Raw genomic sequence first — 21,414 nt, 5'->3', positions numbered from 1 at the left:
GACCCAGCTCTGGTGCTGTAACCAGATACACATTGGGAAGGGCCGGTGGATGTGGACAGTGAGTCCCTGACAGACAGGGCAGGTCGTTCTAGGAGACGCACCTGGGGTGGGCTGGCTGCACTCAGACCTTTGCCCTGGAACTCCCCTCCCCAGCCTGTCACTCAGCTCCTGCGGAGAATGCCACACATCCTCCCTAACACATGGCAAGCATGCGCCCCGTTTTGTGTGTAACCACTGCTTCCTCCCAAGTCTCTGAGCTCAGGGAGCAGTAGCCCAGCACCCTGACGGGACCCCAGGGTCAGCCCCCAAGTCACTGCTGAGTGAATGAATGAATGAGGATGCCCTGAGGGCGCTGACCCTCCCTCTGAGTCTGGCTTGGGGAGGCACTCAAGAGGATGCTCCCCCTCCACTTCTGAGAACCAAGGCCCAGCCAGGTGAGACACCTGCCATGACCCACAGCTGACCTCATCATCCCTATTGCACCCCCGGCTTTGGGGCACCCAGCACCTTGGGGCTCCCCTTCCAGAATGGGTTTCGTTGAGAATGGGAGGTAAGGAGAAGGCACAAAACAGGAGGATCAGGGGTGGGCCTGGGAGGAAGGGAGTGATGATGAGGCTACCCTGTTGTGGCCCTGGAGGGCAGAGCCCTGCATAGTGCTGCTGAGGCCGTGCCATGAGGGACCAACTGTGGAGCCCTGCACTGGGCCCCAGCCCAGTCCTCTTGCTGTGTGACTTTGCCTAGTCCCCCAACCTCTCTGAGCCTGTCTCCTCTCCATTACTAAAATAGAGCTACTGTGTTCTCCCTACGACATGTGAGAAGTGCCTCATCTGAGCTGTGGACCGGGCAGGCACACACGCTAGTGTCCTTGCGGCAGGTCCTCAGGTGTTTGTTGCTGACATGAACCAGAAAAGAGGGCTCCTTCAATGGGCGAGGATCGCATACTTGAGACTTGTGGTATTGGTGCCGTGGCAACATCAAAATGGAAAGAAATGGCTTACCTCTGTGGAGTCGCATGATCCCTGTGTCCTGATTCTGTCCACGTGGCTTGTTAACACTAGGCCCTGACACGTGCTGTCAGCGTCAGGAATGGACAGCTTGCGTCGTCAGGGAGGGATGGCCCAGCCCAGGTGTGCGGGGTGGCATCTCAGGGCCATTGCTTCACCATGTGGCTTGCGTGTGGAGGGAGCTTTGTCCCTCCAACCCCTTCCTCAGGGTCCGGCAGTTGGGCCTCTTGTTCTCCAGAAGGAACTCAGCTCCCTTCTGACACCTGTGTGGGGAAGCAGCAGCTTCTTCAGCTTTATTTTATTTTGTTTCAAATGTAGAAAAATAAGTATCACTCTTGCCATCTGAAAGAAAATGATCTTCATCACAAGTGATCAGGGAAGTAGGGAAATGCCCAAACCATCACCCACCTGTCATCTGTCATCTGTCACTCATTCATTCAGCAAACACTCACTGAGCCCTGTGGGTGGGGTTGTGTGAGGCTCCAGGTTGTGTCATGAGCAAACAGACAGGATGGGCACTCATGCTGCCTGCATTCCACGGGGGAACAGACAGCTGAGAGGGACAGAGAAAGAACGGAACCAGCACGGAGTGGGAAAGTGTGGAGGATGGAGGACACGCGGACGTGGAAGCAAATATTTTCTAGTCTTTTCTCAGAGTGTTCACTTATTCAATCAGCAAACATGTACCGATGTCTCCCCTGCACCAGGCACCACTGTGGGCACTACAACTGCAGCATTGTACCCAAGTATACATCATCTTTAAATCCTTTACCTGCCACTGTGTCAGAAGTTTTTCTCCATGTTTCTAACCCATTTCTAACTGTGGCCTTTGGGGCTGTATAACATCCAGTGAGGGCCCCCCTAGTTAGTAAACACTGAGGGTGTCTCCATCCTTCCCTATTATAAATACCACTGCTGTGAACGTCTTTATACTTAAGATTTTCACCTGCATGTGAGGCTCTAAGCAACTGGGTTCAACCCTCCTTCACCAATCAACATGATTACCTCAGGTGTGGACCCGAAATGTCAGGTGCTATTCAGACAGCCTGGGGCCTTGCAAAAGGAGCCTTTGATACAGGCCACCAGGAGGCCAGGAGTCAATTTAGAGCATTTGCAACTGATATGGGAGAGAAGGAAGGAGAAATAGAATAGAAAATATTGCTGTGTGAAACAGAAAGTAAGGATTAACATCACTGTACTGTGTTTCATCTGTGGGTGTGAGAGTGCACATAGGGTTAGGATCAAGATGAAAAATGCATTCCTTGCTGTGGATCTCAGTAAAAGGGGTTTGAAAGCATGATGCAGTGTGTTGAAGGTGACCCCCTCCCAAAAGGTATGCCCAGGCCCCAGAGCCCGTGAATGAGACCTTATTTGGAGAAAGGGTCTTTGTAGGTGTGATTAAGTAAAGGATATTGGGATGGGGTCATCCTGGATTAGGGTGGGCCCTAATTCAGTGTCCTTATAAGAGGAGAGAAAGGAGAAAGGACACACAGAGGAGGCCCTGGACAATGGAAGCAGAGGTTGGATGGTGCATCTAAGTGAACAAATACCTGGAGCCACCAGAAGCTGGGAGAGAGACAAGGAATGGATCCTCCCTCGGAAACCCCGGGAGGAGCCAGTCCTGCCCACACCTTGGTCTCTGACCTCTGGCCTCCAGAACGTGAGAGAAGAAATTTCTATTATTTTAAGCACCCCCATCCCAAGTTTGTGGTCAGGCACAGGAAATAAATCCCTGAGTTCAGCCTGGTCTCAGGTGGCACGTGTTGGACATGCTGCAGGCCTGACAATGGCTTTCGCCTGGAGTAGAGGTCTGGGCAAGGTTCCTCCTGTGCTGCAGTCTGGAGGGAGCATGCAGAAGCATTCCCTTCCCTCTGGAAACCACTACATTTGGTGATTCTGCAAAACCCTGTACTCTGGCCCTACAACCCCCTCAGGAAAATGTCTACATGACTAGTGAGACCTTTGCTGGACTGGAGAGGACAGGCAGCGCCAGAATGTGATAACAGCCCACAGAGACTGTTTTACAAGTGACAAAGCATTTCCTCTTACATCATCTCACTTGAGCCCGCACAACTGTGGGAAGCTGGTTTTATGGATTCAGGAAGGAGAAAACCAAGGCCAGGAAGAGATCACAACTGTGGCAGAGCTAGCCCTGGCCTGTCCAGGGCACTTCAGTGGGACAAGAAAGTGGCTGGCATTGTTCTCTGACAATAGGAAGTGTGGGATTAACTACACTCGCTTCCCATTATGAATCCCAAAGCACCTCAGCAGAGCTGACACCTCATTGCTTTTTCCATTAATAAGCAATGATCCAGGTTCTGCACATGGTGGGAGTGACCTCTGGCCCACATAGCAGGCCTTGTCCAGATCTCGCTGAAGGATGTGCTAGCAGAGGGAGCCACAGAGCTGCTGGGTTCGGGATCCTAATAGTGAGCTCCAGGTGGAATTGAGAGCCAGCATGCGGTGGTCACTCTTGCTGAGAACAAATAGAAAGTTCTGGAGGACACAGAACTGCTGAAAGACATCAGGAGCTGCTGAGTGATGTGAGCAAGAGGAAGACTTCAGTGAGGGGAGGACCAGGGAGGTATGCTAACTCTTGCTGCTCCTTTTTTTCTGGAGCATCTGCCAACTGTAGGCACTGGCAGGAGGCTGACAATTTCTGTGGTTTTGTACCCAGGTGCCACTGCCGGGGGATAGATAATTAGTGAAACTCGGTGGAGACCTGAGAGGTATCAAGGATATGGTCAATTGTTCCCCTGGGGTCTCATGGTAAATTCTGGGGTTATGGAAAAATGGGATATATTGGAGGCCCTGGAGAAGTAGAATCACAGCAAAGTTTAGACTTAATGACCCACCAGGAGGGGTGAAAAAGAACACATCAGGCTATCCATTGAAAATCCCAAAGGACCAGAGGGCAATGAGTGGGAGACTGAGTTTGCCGGAGCTGCAGCCTGCTTACTTGGCAGAATACCTGCGTGGATTAAAGTCATCCATGCAGTGGGGAACATAGAACCTCTTTGAGGAAAATAGCATCAAGAGCCTCTACAAAGCTCTTTATTTGCAATGTTTAGCATTTAATTAAAAATAACTTGTCATGACAAAAGACAAGACCACCTGACCAAAAACCAAGAAAAAATACAGGTCTTAGACAGAGACCCAGAAATAAACCAGGTATCAGATTTAGAAGGCAAACACTTTAAGCTTAACCATGTTGAGTAAGTTCAAGAAAATAGAGGAAAAGTTGGAAAAATTCATCAGAGAACATTCTAGAACTGAAGGCAAAATATAATATCTGAAAAGGAAGAACATATATTAGACAAAACAGAAGACAGAGTTAGCAACATGTAAGACAGGTTAATAACATAACCACATTGAAACAAGAGAAAAAAAACTAATAAAAATATTGGAGACAAAAGGGTAATGGTTAAAGGTTAATATGAAGTAATTAGAGTCTTAGGAGAAGAGAAAAAGAACAACAAAGAAGGAATATTTGAAAGGCACTAAAAGAAATCAACCCCCCAATGCCCATAAAATCCAAAGCATGATAAATACAAAGAAAGTCACACATAGGCACATTATATTTAGACTTCTTAAAACCAAAGACAAAAATCTTAGAAGAAGCCTGAGAAAAACCTCATTATCTTCAAAGGCACAGCAGTGAAACTGACAGCCAACTTCTCAATAGAGAGGATGGAAGTGTAGAGGCATTAAAATAATGTCATTAAAATGCTGAAAGACAACCCTGGCTGGTGTGGCTCAGTAGACTGAGCAGCAGCCTATGAACTGAAGGGTCACCAGTTCAATTCCCAGTGAAGTTAACATGCCTGGGTTGCAGGCCAGGTGCCTGGTTGGGGGCATGCAAGAGTCAACCACACGCTGATGATTCTCTTCCTCTCTTTCTCCTTCCCTTCCCAGTTCTCTAAAAGGAAATAAAACATTTTTTTAAAAGATTAAAATGGAAAATTATTTTTTTTAAATGCTGAAATATAGACTTCCAGTCAAGATGGAGGCATAAGTAAACATACTTTGCCTCCTTGTGCAACCACAGAAAGAATTACAACTAGACCTCAAAATAAATAACACCAAGAACCATCAGAAAATTGAGCTGCACGGAAGTCTGACAACCAAGGATTTAAAAAAGCCACATTGATCCAGATGGGTAGGAGGGGCAGAGACATGGAGATGGACAGAGAGGTGCAGAGACATGGTGTGTTGTAGAGAGGGGGTGGCGGTGGAACTGGTGGTCTAACATTCATGTGTGGTGGATAAAAATCAAGAGGGATACCTTGGGAGTGAGAGATCCTAGCCCCAGGCCAGACTGCACAGCCCAGGATTCCAGTGGCAGGAAGAAAAATCCCCATAACTTCTGGCTGTAAAAACCAGTGGGAATCAGGGCGGTGGAAGAAACTGCCTGATTTTCAGGAGACTCTGTTTAAAGGGCCTGCACAGACTTAAAACATAAGCAGACAAAGCCCCTCTGGAATTCAGCACTAGGGCAACACCTGGAAGGTTACAGGTTGTGTATAGGGAGTAAGCGAAGTGACTGGGAAGTGAGAGTAAATGAAGTGACTGGAAACAGGGCAAGTTTCAGGCAAACCTCCAAAAGCCAGGTAGCAGCATTGTCCCCATTCTGAGCACCCTCCCTAACCCCTCCCCCCCCAACACACACACAGAGCCACAAGGCAGTGAAGTGGGTTGCCCCACCCTGGTAATTACCTAAGTCTCCCCTCCACACAATTTACAGGTGCTTTTTCTACAATAGGCCACACTACGAAGACAGGGAGTCAAAACAGCTCTACCTAATACACAGAAACAAACACAGGGAGGCTACCAAATTGAGGAGACAAAGAAATAAGGCACAAATGAAAGAACAGAACAAAACACCAGAAAAAGAACTAAACAAAATGGAGATAACCAACCTATCAGATGCAGAATTCAAAACACTGGTGATCAGGATGCCTAAAGAACTCACTGAGTATGACAACAACATAAAAAAGACCCAGGAAGAAGTGAAGGTTACACTATGTGAAATAAAGAAAAATCTACAGGGAACCAACAGTGGAGGGGATGAAGCTGCTATTCAAATCAACAAGTTGTAACATAAGGAAGAAGGAAGCATTCAAGCAGAATGGCAAGAAGAAAAAAGATTAAAAAAATAAGGATAGTATAAGGAGCCTCTGGGACATCTCCAAACGTACCAACTTCTGAATCATAGGGGTGCCACAAGGAGAAGATGAAGAGCAAGAAACTGAAAACTTATTCAAAAAAATAATGAAAGAAAACTTCCCTAATTTGGTGAAGGAAATAGACAGACAAATCCAGGAAGCACAGAGTCCCAAAAAAGTTGGATCCAAAGAGGACCACACCAAGACACATCATAATAAAAATGCCAAAGGTTAAAGATAAAGAGAGAATCTTAAAACCAGCAAGGGAAAAGCAGAGAGTTTCCTACAAAGGAGTTCTCATAAGACTGTCAGCTGATTTCTCAAAAGAAACTTTGACTGGCAAGAAGTATTTAAAGTCATGAAAAGCAAGGACCTACAACCTAGATTACTCTATCCAACAAAGCTATCATTTAGAATGGAAGGACTTTTATACAAGTGCTTTCCCAGACAAGTTATAGCTAAAGGAGTTCATCATCACCAAGCCATTATTACATGAAATGTTAAAGGGACCTCTTTAAGAAAAAAAAGAAGATAAAAACTATGAACATTAAAATGGCAACAAATTCACAACTATCAACAACTGAATCTAAAAAAAACAACCTAAGCAAACAGGCAGAACAGGAACAGAATCATAGATATGGAGATCATTTGGAGGGTTATCATTTGGGAGAGGGAAGGGGGAGAATGAGGGAAAAGGTACAGGGATTAAGAAGCATAATTGGTAGGTACAAAATAGACAGGGGAGGTTAAGAACAAGTATAGGAAATGGGGAAGCCAAAGAACTTGAGTGCACAACCCATGGACATGAACTAAGTTTGGGGGGAGTGCTGGAGGGAATGGGGGTACTGGGTGGAGGGGGGCAGAGGAGGAAAATTGGGACAATTGTAATAGCATAATCAATAAAATATATATTTAAAATACATAGAAAAAATAAAATGCTGAAAGACAGTATGCACCAACCTAGAATTCTGTGTCTATATAAATTACTCTTCAAAAATGAAAGTCAGATAAAGACATGTTCAGGCTGGTAAAAGCTGAGACTATGTTGCCAGAAAAACTGCTACAAAAAAAGAAAACAAAACAAAGACAGTCCTTCACACAAAAGGAAGATGACCCCAGAGAAGAACATGAAATTGAGGGAAGCAATAGAAAGCAACAGAAAGAGTAAATATATGAATAAATACAACGAATGCTTCTTGACTATTGGCTGCACAAAGCAATGATACAATAAATTGTGGGGTTCAAAGTATTCATACATGTAGAATTAAAATATGTTGCCACAAAACCACAAAAAGCAGTTGGACTTAAAAAAAGTTAAGTTATTCTAAGTTTATATCATCAGGGAGAGACCAAGGCGATAATTTGTATTAGATTGTAATAAATAAATGTGCCTGTTTTAATCCCTGGGGTAACCACTAAAAGACTTATAAAAGTTAATAGAGGAATATAATGAAATAATAAAAAAAATTTAATGGTCCCAAAAAAGGCAAGACATGAAAAACAGAAAATATAAAAGAGATGAGTCATATAGGAAAATATTATGGTGGATATAAGTCCAAATAGTTCAGTAATTCCTTAAATGCAAATAGTCTACTGCAACTTAATGACGACGGTTATTAGAGACTAGGTAAAAAACATAAACACTAAAATCTACTTCTGATTATAATAGACATACCTTAATTAGAAGGCAGAAAGTTTGAAAAATAAAATCATGGAATGAAAATCATAATCCAAACATAACCAGAAGACAGCGGCGTAGCCACCCTAGTGTTCCATACGAAGCTCTAAAGAAGGAAGCGTTGCCTGGGCCATGGGAACATTTCCTCATGGTGAAATGGTTAATGCGCCAGAAAAATATTAGAATCTTAAGTTTGTTCTTATTCAGTAAATAGTCTACAGAACCTGAAAAAGAAGTAGAGAGCCCTTGCTGATGTGGCTCAGTGGATTGAGTGCCAGCCTGTGAACTGAAAGGTCACTTTCCGGTCAGGGCTGCAGGCCAGGCCCCTGGTTAGGGGCGTGCAAGAGGCAACCAGGTGATGTTTCTCTTGCACATGGATGTTTCTCTCCCTCTCTTTCTCCCTCCCTTTCTCCCTCCCCCCCTAAAAATAAATAAAATCTATAAAAGAAAAAAAGAAGTAGAGAAACCTACATAGTGGATGACATCAACACACCTCTTTCAGGATACCAAAAGTGATCCTGGCTCCTTCCCTTGGATACCCTAACTTCTGCAAACGCTGAGCAAAGACCTAACCTAGCCTTCCCGGGGAGCATCCTCCCTCTCTGAAACGCTTGCTGTGAGCCAAATGCAGATGGGCACTCCTGGAGAAAACCTAGGCATGCTCTTGTCAAGAGGGATCAATGAATCCTTTCTGAAGGAACACAGCCTCTTTATGGAGTAGGCTAGTTTTGAGTGGACACACGTTCCCTTGTATTTAATACCTGTGCCCACATTTATTGCTCTTTTCATTCAAAAGTAAGCTCAGTACTTCCCCAAGCTTATTCATTTCAAGGTATGAACAGTTCCCTATTGAAAAAATGTGGAGGTAGGAGTTACGACTTCCCTGGCAGCCGAGATAATAGTGCCCACCTAGATCTGAAGCTTTCCAAACATCCTCTAAAAATCATGCAGAGCAGCAAGAGCAAAACCACACAAATTCCATGCCTTCAGCATATCAACATGACAAAGAATACCAAAAATGTAAAAATTACCTGTAGGTAGAAAAATAAACATGAATTTTAAACAGAGCTATTTCTTGAATTCCCACTGCAGAAAGCTGGGTGGGAACAGAAAGAGTCTGGAAAGGCTGCATGGAAAACAGAAGTGGAGACTGGGCTAAGAGCACTCCCAGAAGAAGAAATCCATCATAATGTGAAAATACCAGAAAAAGAGTCCCGATAAGTCAGAACACTTATACAGGGAAGGATCTCAGAAGTACACATGAGATTTGAGGTGCAGTCTCAAAAAGGCACTTCTGAGGAGAAAGGGGGCTGTGCCCTGTGGAAAGAGCACAGTAATGGAACACAGTCAGGAAAGAAATTTAGGATCACAGAAGACACAAAAATGTAGAGGAACACACCCCCTTCTCCATACTCATCCCCAAGGCTCTTTGCTATCCTGGACTCAGAACCTTGTAAACCACCCCAGCTTGCCAACCCTATCCATAAAATGCAGATATGTAAAAGGCCTTTGACTCCTTTGAAGAAGGTCATCAAAAAAAAAAGACAGTCTAAAACTCCAAGTTCTAGATTTTCCATTCTCACCCTGGCTCATCTACTTGCAGAGCCATTATAAAGTAATACAGCTTCTGTGTGTGTGTGTGTGTGCAAGTGAGTGTGTGTGTATGTGACTGTGTGTGATGTATATGCATGTACACACACACTCTCTGTGAGATACAAGAACTGAGATTTTGGAACCTGGGAGTATCTTCTGGTCAAGATGACAGCATAGGTAAACATGGTTCACCTCCTTGCAAAACCACATCAAAATTACAACTAAAATATACAACAACTATCACCCAGAACTATCAGAAATCGGGTACAGTGGAAGTCCATATCTATGGAATTAAAGAAACCACATTCATCGAGACTGGCAGGAGGGGCGGAGACATGGAACAGGCTAATCTCACACCCACGTGTGGTGGATACAATTTTGGCAGGGCTATCTCAGGAGTGAGGAGTCCCAGCCCTACACCAGGCCTCCCAGCCCAGGGTTCCAGCACCAGGAAGATAAGTCTCCATAACTCCTGGCTGCAAAAACCATCAGGGATTGAGTCTGTGGTAGAAACTTCTGGAGTCCCAACCATTCCCTCTTAAAGAACCTACACATGGACTTATTCAGACTCACTCCCTCTGAGCTCCAGCACTGGGATCGCAGCTTGAAAGGCACCAGTGGCATACTGGGAGGAACTGAAGTGCCTGGCGAGGGCTGGGGGACAGCTTTCTCCTAGACAGATAGGTGGGCAGAGGCCATTGTCTCCTTTCTGAACCCTCCCCTACCACAGAGCCACAGAGCCAGCAGGTGGGTGCCATATCTGAGACTCCATCAACCTTGATAACACTGTTTGCTCAGGCCTGGAGACACCCTGAGACTTCGTCCAACCCAACTTACCAGCACAACCAAAATGTTAACTATGACTTTTCCATGTGAATGGCTGGTCTTGGCTCATGCTTCACAACTACCTAAATCCTCTCAAACAAGAAACAGCTGGCCTCAGCAAGCCCCAAGCCCCCTATACCTCTTGCTAAATGGCCCCAGGAGAGGCACTAGCAGCAGCCAGACTAGATTCATAGCTTGGCTTCACCTGGGAATCTCCAAGCTCAGCACAAGTAGCAGCATCTCAGATTGCTTTTTAGCTCATGGAGGGTGGCCCCAGGCAGAACAGAGGTGGGGGCTGATCTTGGCACAACACCCAGGAAACCCTGGAGCCTATGCACCCAGTGGACAGCTACAGACCACGTTGGAGCACTACCACCTGGTCCTCCAGGAGAACCAGCACAGCTGATCCTCCACAGAAGGTGGAAGTTGGTGGCTAGTGGTCACAGCCAGTCCTTGCAGCTAAGTGTCTTGGGTAAATCCCTCTCATTGACCTGCCAATAGAAATCAAGTCTCAACTACAACAGGAGGGTGTATTCAGCCCACCTGAAGGGTACAGCCCACCTCAAGTACCCAGCGTGGGTGATAGGGGATGCTGTGCCATTTAACCCTATAGGATACCTACTACATTAGGTCACGCTACCAAGACAGGGAATCATAGCAGCTCTACCTAATATATAGAAACAAACACAGGGAGGCTGCCAAAAATGGGGCGACAAACAAACATGGCCCAAATGAAAGAACAGATCAAAACTCCAGAAAAAGAACTGAACTGAATGGAGATAAAGAATCTATCAGATGCAGAGTTAAAAACACTGGTTATAAGGATTCTCAAGGAACTTAGTGAGGACCTCAACAGCAAAAAAAACCCAGTCAGAAATGAAGGATACACTAACTGAAATAAAGAACAATTTACAGGGAAACAACAGTAGAGTGGATGAAGACAAGAATCAAATCAGCAATTTGGAACATAAGGAAGCAAAAAACAACCAATCAGAACAACAACAACAAAAAAGAATAATGAAAAAAAAACCAAGAAAAGTGTAAGCACTATTCTTCAAGTGATCCAACATTCACATCATAGTGGTACCAGAAGAAGAGAAAGAGTAAGAAATTGGAAATCTACTTGAAAAAATAATGAAAGAAAGCTTCCCTAATTTGATGAAGGAACTAGACATGCAAGTCCAGGAAGCACAGAGGGTCCCAAATAAGATGGATGCAAAGAGGCCCATTCCAAGACACATTATAATTAAAATACCAAAGTTTAAAGATAAAGAGAGAACCTTAAAAGCAGCAAGAGAAAAGCAGTTCGTTACCTATAGGGGTTCCCATAGGATTGTGAGCTGATTTCTAAAAAGAAACATTACAGGTTAGAAGAGATTAACAAGAAGTATTCAAAGTCATGAAAAGCAGGGACTTACAGCCAAGATTGCTCTACTCAGCAAAGATGTCATTTAGAATCAAAGGGCAGATAAAGAGCTTCCCAGACAAGAAAAAACTGAAGAAAAACATCATTACCAAATCATTATTATAATAAATGTTAAAGGGACTTATTTAAGAAAAATAAGATAAAAACTATGAACAATAAAATGGCAATAAAAACATATCTACCAACAATTGAATCTAAAAAACAAACTAACCAAACAAGAAGAACTAAACAGAACCATGGATATGGAGAGCGTTTTGATGGGTGCAGAATGGGTAGGGTGTATGGGGAAATGGGTGAAGAGGTGAGGGGATTAAGAAATACAAATAGGTAGTTACCGAATAGCCATGGGGATGTAAAGTACAGTATAGGAAATGGAGAAGCCAAAGAACTTATACTCATGACCCGTGGACATGAACAATGGTGGGGGGATTCCTAAGGAGGTGGGGGGATTCCTAAGGATTTGGGGGAAGCTGTGTGGAGGGTGACAAAGGAGGAAAAATTGGGAAAACTGCAATAGCATAATCAATAAAATATAATTTTTAAAAAGCTGAGATTTTGAGACAGTGTTAGCAAAAGAAAAAAGCTATTGTAAAAATCAAACAGATTATTAGGGTCACAACATTTTAGATGATTAAAAATCACTGCTGTCTCCAATCACAATGAAACAGAAGGGAAGTAAGATAACACTCCAAACTGCAAGGTGTTCTCAAACAAGCATTGGAGTATGTGAAATTCACCCTGAGATGTAAATTCAAAACTAACAACAGAAATGGATGCACCACCCCCCCACAAACCCACAGGAGGAAATTCAAGAAAGAAATAAAAGAAAAGGACAAAGTCACATAAAAAATGAAGACTGAATTAAAAGTACTCCAACAAGAACAGATTTGAATAAAATTGGAATGATACTAATGAAGAAGGTCAGAAAATCAACCATAGAAATGAAAATGAGATGAAATAAAAAAGCAAAAAGTGTTAAAGAAAAAGAAGTTAACATAGAAGACAGGTAATGAGAGCCAACTATGTATGATTGGAATCACTGAAAAAATAACTAAATGCAATAAAGCATTCCAGAAATAGAAGATCTGAATCTACATACCTGGGCCCACCATGTACCTGGGGAAATTCACCTGGAATAATAAACTCTGAGACATATCCCAGTGAAACTATTAGACATTAAAAATAAAGGAGAATCCTCAGATTCTTTAGGCTAAATAAATAAATTAGGATAACACCAACTAACACACAAAGCAAAGCAACTAAAATTTCATTTACACTAATGGCAAATTACCCCCATAAGATTAACCCCCCCACAAATAACAACTGTAAACACTAGACACCTAAAGGAACTGGGAGGATTTGAAAGGAGGAGAATCTGGAAGAGTGTCTACACAGAGATGAAGGGAATGACACTGCGTAAGTTCCCATTTCTATGGCGTTTGGCTTTGGAGAGACCCGTTGGCACTGCACAGATGGCTAACATTCTAATAGAAGACACATGATCTCACTGGGTTTAGAAAACAAAGGACAGCATTTGTAGCAATCATAGAGCTGGAAAGTAAGGCGGGATGGGTGGGGGGTGGGGGAGGCCCGGGAAGAGATATATGCAGAGAGGCAGAGACTGAAATTCTGCGTATAAATTCAGCCCAAATCCCCGTCTGACACCTGAACTGTGTATGCGCTTGTTCAGCTAAGTGAATTGTCCAATAAAAAAGACAGACACAAAAAAATCAACACACATCAGAGGAACATTACAGAATCCAAAATTGTACGATGTATTAGTCACAATTTAAATATTAAAAATTTTAAAAGTACGGACCACAATGAAATTGAAGTAGAAATCAATAACAGATAGATAACTTGAAAATCTCCAAATATGTGGAGATTAAACAATGTATGGGTCAAAGAAGAAATCTCAAGAGAATTTAAAAATATATTGAACTAAATGAAAATGAAAACACAACTTATCAAAATTTGTGGGATGCTGCAAAAGCAGGACTTAGAGGAAAGCTTGTAGCACATATATTACAGAAGGAGAAAAATCTACAATCAACAATCTACACTTCCATCTTAGAGCACTAGAAAAAATGAGAGCAAATTAAATCCAAAGTAAGCAGAAGACAAAAAGTAATAAAAATTACAGGAAAAATCAATGGAACTGAAATAAGAAAATCAATAGAGAAAACCAACACATCAAAAGCTGACTCTTTGAAAAGATGAATAAAATCAATAAGCCTTGGGGTAACTAAGAAAAAAGAGAAAACAAAAAATAACTAATATTCAGACTGAATCCCTACAGATCCTATGGATATTAAATGTATAAGAAAGGGATACAATGAACAACTATAACCTAGGTAAAATGGACCAATTCCTTGAAAGACACCATAGCCAAAACTCTCACAAGAAGAAAGAGATGACCTGAGTATGTCTGTATCTACTAAAGAAATTGAATCAATAATTAATAACCTTCAGAAGCAGAACACACCCAGCCCAGATGGGTTCACTGGTAGAATTTCATCCTTAAATTCTACCAAGCATTTAAGGATGAAATTGTTTCCATTCTCTCCCACCTCTTTCTGAGGACAGACGCAAAGGGAACACTTTACTCTCTGAGGCCAGCCTCACTCTAATGCCGCAACCGGACCAAGACATTACTAATGTCTTTCATGAACATAGATGCAAAAATCCTCAATAGGACACTAGCAAATTGAATCCAACGAAGTATGATAGAATTACACACCATGATCAAGTGGGATTTATCCCAGATACACAAAGCTGGGTCAGCATTAGAAACTGATTAAAGTAATCCATCACATCAATAGAAAAAAAGGAAAAGTACACAATCATATCAATAGATGCAGAAAATATATTTGACAAAATCCAACACCCATTCATGATTTAAAAAAAAAAAACAACTCAGTAAACTAAGAATAAAGGGGAAGTTTTTGACTTGATCTATTCACAAAAACTTATAGCTACAATCATACTTAATAATAAGAAGCTCAAAGCTTTCCCAGCAAGATCAGGAGCAAGTCAAGGGTGTCCTCCTCTCTCCCCACTCCCTTCCTGCATCATATTGGAAGTTCTAATTCAATCAGACAAAAAAGGAAATGAAGGTATGCAGATTGAGAAGGAATAAATAAAACTCTGTTTGTTGGTGGATAACATGATTGTCTATGTAGAAAATCTGATAGAATCGACAAAAAAAAGTCTGGAACTAATAAGTGATTAAAACAAGCTTGCAGAATGCAAGGTTAATATGCAAGAATTAATCACTTTCTTATATACCAGCAACGAACAAGTGGAATTGGAAGCTAAAAACACAATGCCATTTACATTAGCACCCCCAACATGAAATACTTGAGTATAAATCTAACCAAATAGGTATAAAATCTATATGAGAAAAACTACAAAACTGAGGAACAAAATCAAAGAACTAAATCCTGTAAATGGAGAGATATTACAAGTTCATGAATAGGAAGACTTAATATTGTCAAGATGTTAGTTCTTTTCAACTTGATTTATAAATTCAATGCAATCCCAATTATAATTCCAGCAAGTTATTTTGTGGATATTAACAAATTCTAAAGTTGATATGGAGAGGCGAAAGACTTGGGTTAGCCAGCTCCACACCGAAAGGGGAGAACAAAGCCGCGGGCTGACACTGCTCAACTTCACAACTCATTATAGCGTCACAGTAATCAAGACAGTGTGCTATTGGCAAAAGAACAGACAAATGTAACAATGGAACAAAATAGAGAGCCCAGAAACACACCCCCATAAAGGGAGGCAACTGATCTTCTGCAAAGGAGCAAAGGCAATACAGTGGAGCAAAGATAGTTTTTTCAACACATGACACTGGAACGCCTGACGCCCACATGCATAACCAAACTGAATCCAGACCCAGATCTTACACCCTGCACACACATTACCTCACAAAGGATCACAGAGCTAACTGTAAAATACAAAACTATAAAATTCCTGGAAGACGACATAGGAGTAAACCTAGATGACCTTGGGTTTAGTGATGACTTTTTAGATTCAACACCAAAGCCATGATCCATAAAAGAAATAATTGATAAGCTGGACTTCATTAAAATTAAAAAAAAACCTGTCAAAAGAATGAGAAGACAAGCTCAGACTGGGGGAAATAGTTGCCAAAGATGCATCTGATAAAGGATTGTTATTCAAAATATACAAAGAATCTTTAAAACTAATAAGAAAACAGAAAACCTGATTTAAAAATAGGCCAAAGATCTGAACAAATACCTTACCAAAGAAGATACACGGATGGCAAATAAGCACATTAAAAGATGCTCCATATCATATGTCATCAGGGAAATACAAGTTCAAACAATAAGATAGAACTACATACCTATCAGAATGGTCAAAACTCTAGAACACTGACAACACCAAATGCTGACAAGGACCTGGAGCACCAGGAGCTGCCACTCACCACTGGTGGGAGTGCAGAACGGGGCAGCCACTTTGGAAGGCAGTCTGACAGTTTCTTACAAAGCCAAACATACTTTTACGATATTATTTTGTAATTGTGCTCCTTGGTATTTACCCAAAGGTTTGAGAAGCTGTGTTCATACAAAAGCCTGCATATAGATGTTTATAGCAAGTTTATTCATAATTGCTAAAACTTGGAAGCAACCAAAATGTCCTTCACTAGGTGAATGAATAAATAAACTGTGGTACATCTGGACCGCGGGATGTTACTCAGCGTTAAAAAGAAACGAGTGATCAAGCTATGCAAAGACGATGTGGAGGAAGCTTAAATGCATGTTACTAAGTGAAAGAAGCCAGTCTGAAGAGGCTGTGCGCTGTATGATTCCATATGACGCTCTGGAGCAGGCCACACTATGGAGACCCCATAAGGATCAGTGGCTGCCGGGGGTTCAGGGAGGGAGGGGACGAACAGGTGGAGCGCAGGGGGTTTTTAGCACAGGGAAAATGCTCTGTGTGATACTGTCATGGTGGATACATGTCATTACACATTTTTCCAAACCCATAGAATGACTCCCAGAGTTACCTGGTATAAACTACAGACTGGGTGACGATGATGTGTCAGTGTGGGCCCATCATTTGTAACAGATGTACCACTCTGGACAAGGGAGGCCGAACGTGTGTGAAGTCAGGGAGTACATGGGAAATCTCAGTACCTTTCCCTCAATTTTGCTGCGAACCTTAAGCAGCTCTAAAGAAAAAATTAAAGATTTAATTTAGAAAATCTACCAGCTAAGAGCACATGAAAAAAAATAATTTTAAAAGCAAATTCTCCAGGGTTAAGAAATACAAAATAAGAAAATTTAAAGGACAAATAAAAATTGGCAAAATATACATATCAAAAATAGAAGGATAATACCTTACACAGAGAGAACTATTAACACTTGAGGGTGGGGGTGACCAAAGACCTAAAAGAAAAGTGAGCAAAAACATGAAGAGATAATGCACCAAAAATATACAGAAATGGCCTTTTACTTGTGGAAAGTTGCTCAACTTCACTCACAACAGAAAAGCAAATGAAAGTGCCCTGTGACATCATGTCTCGCCCCTCAGAGCACAACCCTTTCAAGGTACTGTTGCCGTTACATTCTGTTGGTAATGCTTTGGGGAAACAGGCACTTCAGATGCTTTTGGTAAGCACCAAATTGGTATGACGTGCATGGAGGGAAATTCCACATGATCTAATAAACTACGTGTGGGTTCGCCTCTGCTTTAGCAATCTCACTGCTAATGTTTACTCTCGAGACACCTCTAACAGAATGAAAGTACATGTGCACAAGGATGCAAAACACTGCAAACAACCTACATGCCCACAGACAGGGGAGTGGTAGAATGCACTAGGGTGTGTGCATGTGGTGGAGTACTATGTGACTCTGAAAAAGGAGGCAGTCCTCTCAGAACTCATATGGAATAATTTCCAGGATTTGTTGTTAAGTGAAAAGAGAGAGCAAAAAGGTATACTACCTTCTGGGTAAAAGGAAGTGGAGTAAGAAAAAATATGCTTATTTTTGCAAAGAAAAACATGGGAAGAATAATCCAGAAACAAATGAGACTGTTTATCTGCAGGAAGTAAGTGACAGTGTGGTGGCAGAGATGGAGTAGGGTGTGACACTTTTCTGAATATACTGGTGTGTGGTTTTGTGGAACCCATGTTGACATATCACACACCCCAAAAAAAGGGTGAGGTGACTCTCAACAGATTATAGATAGAAGAACCTCACTATATTTCAAATTAATAAAATTTAGGGAGAGCGAAAACCCAAGCCATGTTTGAACAGCATTTTAACTAAAGACAAAAAGAAATGTAAGAAATATCGAACTTCGGTTAATAGATTTCCTTTTTTCAGTGGTGTGGGGTAGCAATTCTGAAACTATTTTCTGTTTGTTCTAGGACTGAACAAATAAGTACACCAAGGATGACAAAAGCCAGGTTTCTCCCTGTGGAAGAAGAGTCGCAGCTCAGGACAGGAGCGGGCGGTCTTGAGCCTGGAGGTCCGGGACTGGAATTGGCGGTAGCAGCATGAGCTCACAGTCACACGTATAATGTGTATGTACACATCCTCTAGAGAGATTATGGGTATAAATATGTGATGTTTTTTCCCCTGCTCCCCTCCTCCTTCCCTCATATCTCCTTGTTCAAGCCACTGAGAAGTCCCAGAAGCTGTGGCCTATCAGTGGCAACATGCACACCTAGCTACCAGATCTTGGTTTCTAGAGGCCACTCTCCAGCAAAAGAAGGAGACCTTGGAAAAAATGCCAGATTGTAGGGTTGAGCAGAGAAAGCACAAGATGAGCTGTAAGGAAGTGCTCGAAGAATGACGGGGGCATGTCAAAGGGCACAGGAATCAGTTTGAAGGGGGTTCCACCAGACAAATCTGGGCATCAAATATATAATGATAGTAATGGATTAAAACCCATAAAATAAAATAAATTCTATGAGCCCATACTGATATATAAATAAAAACATAAATAAATGGCAGAGGAAAGAGATCTCTTTCTTATAGTAGGATGTTCACTAATACACATAGAAAAAATGATAGAAGCAAAAAAATATAATTTAGTATAACCATGAAATTTAGTGAAATACCACAGGACATTTGTATATTCTTGAAGCATATCAGAAAATAGTTTTTAATTGCTGTGGTGGGCTAAATAATGGCCCCCCCAACACGTGCACACCCAAGTGCCCAGAGCCTGTGAAGTGGCCTTACAGTGAAAAACAGTCTTTGCAGCTGCGATTAAGTTAATGATTTTGAGATGAGATTTTCCTGTGTCATCCAGGTGCGCCCTAATTGCAATCACTTGTACCTTGTAAGGGAGGCAAAGGGAGCTCTTGGACCAAAGAGGGCGGGGACATGCGAAGACAGAACAGAGATTGGAGTAATTCAGTCACAAGGTAAGGGACCCCTGGAGCCATCAGAAGCTGAAAGAGGCAGGAAGGACCCTCCCCTCGAGCCTCCAGAGGGATCGTAGTCCTACCGACACCCTGATTTCAGACTTCCGGCCTCCAGACTGTGAAAGGACAGATTCCTGTCATTTTAAGCCGCCCCATCTGTGGTGCTTTGTAACAGCTTTCCCAGATCCTCACACCACTGATCAACCACTTACCAGTGGAGAAACCTAGAGGGCCCCCTAACCAGTAGTCATTTATCACCACAGTGAGGGGCCTGCTGACAACTCATGCCTCTGGGCAGGATATACGGGGCAACACAGCCTCACCTCTGTTCTGCTCCTGACAGAGACGCACGACGGATTCTCAGGTCCCGGAGGCTTGAGGTATGTCCCACCAGACAGCCATCTGCACCCCGACGACAAATATGTCCAACACTGGCTCCTGCTTGGACCCTGGACCATATATATATTGCTACAAAGAACCTTATTGGGACAAAAGGCAGAATTTGAATGAGGTCTGTAGACTAGTTAATAGGAGAACTATTAACTTCCCAAGCTGAGCTGTGGAAGAGACTATCCTTAATGTTAAGAATCACACCTAAAATATTTGGGGTGAAAAGAACTCAATGAAAAGTTCTGGGAGAGGTGCCCTGACCTGCCCCCACCATGTTTCATCTGGGTCGCACATCTGCTCGGACAGGCTCAGGACAGCAAGGTTCAGTGGCCCTTCCCTCCCTGAACCCAGGGCCAGGCCGGCAGCAGGAAGCCTTCTGGTCAGAGTGGGCTGAGTTTGGGGATGGAAAATGCAGCACAGACCAGAGCAAGTCATAGACCCTTCACACCCTGCACCGCTGTGGGCAAGAGCAAACACGGTCTCCACTGGACCATGTGGTGCTGGGCTCTGCTGAGCTTTTCCGAAGGCCACTGCCCAGGCCCTTTCACGTGCCTGGAACCCTGGCAAGGAGGCAGTGCCCCCTGCCTTGACCCACACAAACCTGTCCCTAGGTCACCCTGGTGCCCTTATCATGTGACTGGACCCTCCTTTTGTCTTAGACCCTCCAGTGCCCCCAGCCCCTGTCCCTCCTTGGAACATTCCCGAGGCTTGGCCTCCCTTCGACTTTCCTTGGCCTGTAGGACTTCTGTCCAGGTCCTTGTTAAATCCATCAGTTTCCTGGCCTGCACGTGTCCTGACACACGTCACTCATCTCTCCCCTCACGAGGTTCAGAAAACCCAGTTTCCTCCTCCTAAAAACATCTGACAGGACAGTGCCTCTCTGACACTTCGTTACAGTGACAGCGGGCACTGAGATGGGGAGATGGCCGTCTCAATGCTTTCGGGCCTGCCTGGGTTATTTGTGGGGCCAGCTTGGGTGGGTTTTTCTGTGCAAAGTCTTATGGAGCATTCCAGCATAACTCCAAGATCTTATATTCCCCCTTCAGGGTTGCCACGTTGGAGCTCAGCCCATTAAATTGATGTGAAGGAAAAGATTGTAAGGTTGATGGTAGGTGTTAAAGGGTGTTGGAATACAGGATTAGAATCCTAAAAAACATGGCCTTCTCCAAATACAGCTGAAATGGGGAACTCTGCCAGGAATCACATTTCCAGCCCGGCTGTCCTGTGTTCCTGCACCCTTCAGGAAACTTCTCAGCTCTCCCTCCTGTCCTTGGGGCCACCAGAATCCTTTCAGGAAACCCTTCAGCTCTCCCTCCTGTCCCCCCAGGCCACCAGAATCCCTTTAAGCAAACAGGAAAATAATCAGGGGTCATAAGATGCTGACTTTCTATCGGAAAACCTCTCTATGTGGTTTGAGGTTATGTATTTGGATATTATTTTCCTCATTCACCATTTATTTTCTTAAAATTATCAGCTCCCTCAGATTCTTGTGGCAAGGAGCTTCCAGTAATGTCTGCGGTAAAATCAGGGTGCTGGGAAGGTTGCGTGCTTTTTAGCTAGAACGTCTCATGAAAGAAAGCCCGTAACATTCCGATAATACACGATAGGTCTCTGCTCCCTCAATGACACCTTTGAATGTGCGCCACTGCTTTTTACATTATAAATAAAGAACTGGCACTCGCTGAGGTTGCTATTGGATGCCTGCAGCACACCGCTTGCCAACTTCCTAGACGCTTGGAGTCAGGCTGCCAGCATCCAAGTTGGAGCTCCAACTCGACTTCATAGCAAATGACTCCGTTTTCCATGTCGGGTTGGATCCAGGTCTCCAGAGTGATAGTGAAAAGCTGCAGACTCCTCAAGGAAAAACACAACAACGCCCCACCTACGACCTTCAGCTTTCAGAAGGCCGAGTTAAGTCACGTGGG

At 43.2% G+C, this 21,414-nt stretch overlaps 1 long non-coding RNA gene across 1 annotated transcript in view; it reads right to left on the bottom strand.

Moving 5' to 3' along the window:
* Positions 1 to 1,000: 1,000 nt before the first annotated feature.
* LOC139440412 (uncharacterized) overlaps positions 1,001 to 21,414 on the bottom strand; it is a 134,254-nt gene continuing 113,840 nt past the window's right edge. Inside the window, exon 3 of the long non-coding RNA XR_011650650.1 lies at positions 1,001 to 1,267. This is a non-coding gene — a long non-coding RNA (uncharacterized lncRNA). The remainder of the gene's footprint in view (positions 1,268 to 21,414) is intronic.

This window comes from Desmodus rotundus, chromosome 12 (genome assembly GCF_022682495.2).
Source record: "Desmodus rotundus isolate HL8 chromosome 12, HLdesRot8A.1, whole genome shotgun sequence".
NCBI classification, from domain to species: Eukaryota; Metazoa; Chordata; class Mammalia; order Chiroptera; family Phyllostomidae; genus Desmodus; species Desmodus rotundus.
Note: the sequence above shows the minus strand (reverse complement) of the source record. Positions and strands in the feature narration are given on the sequence as shown.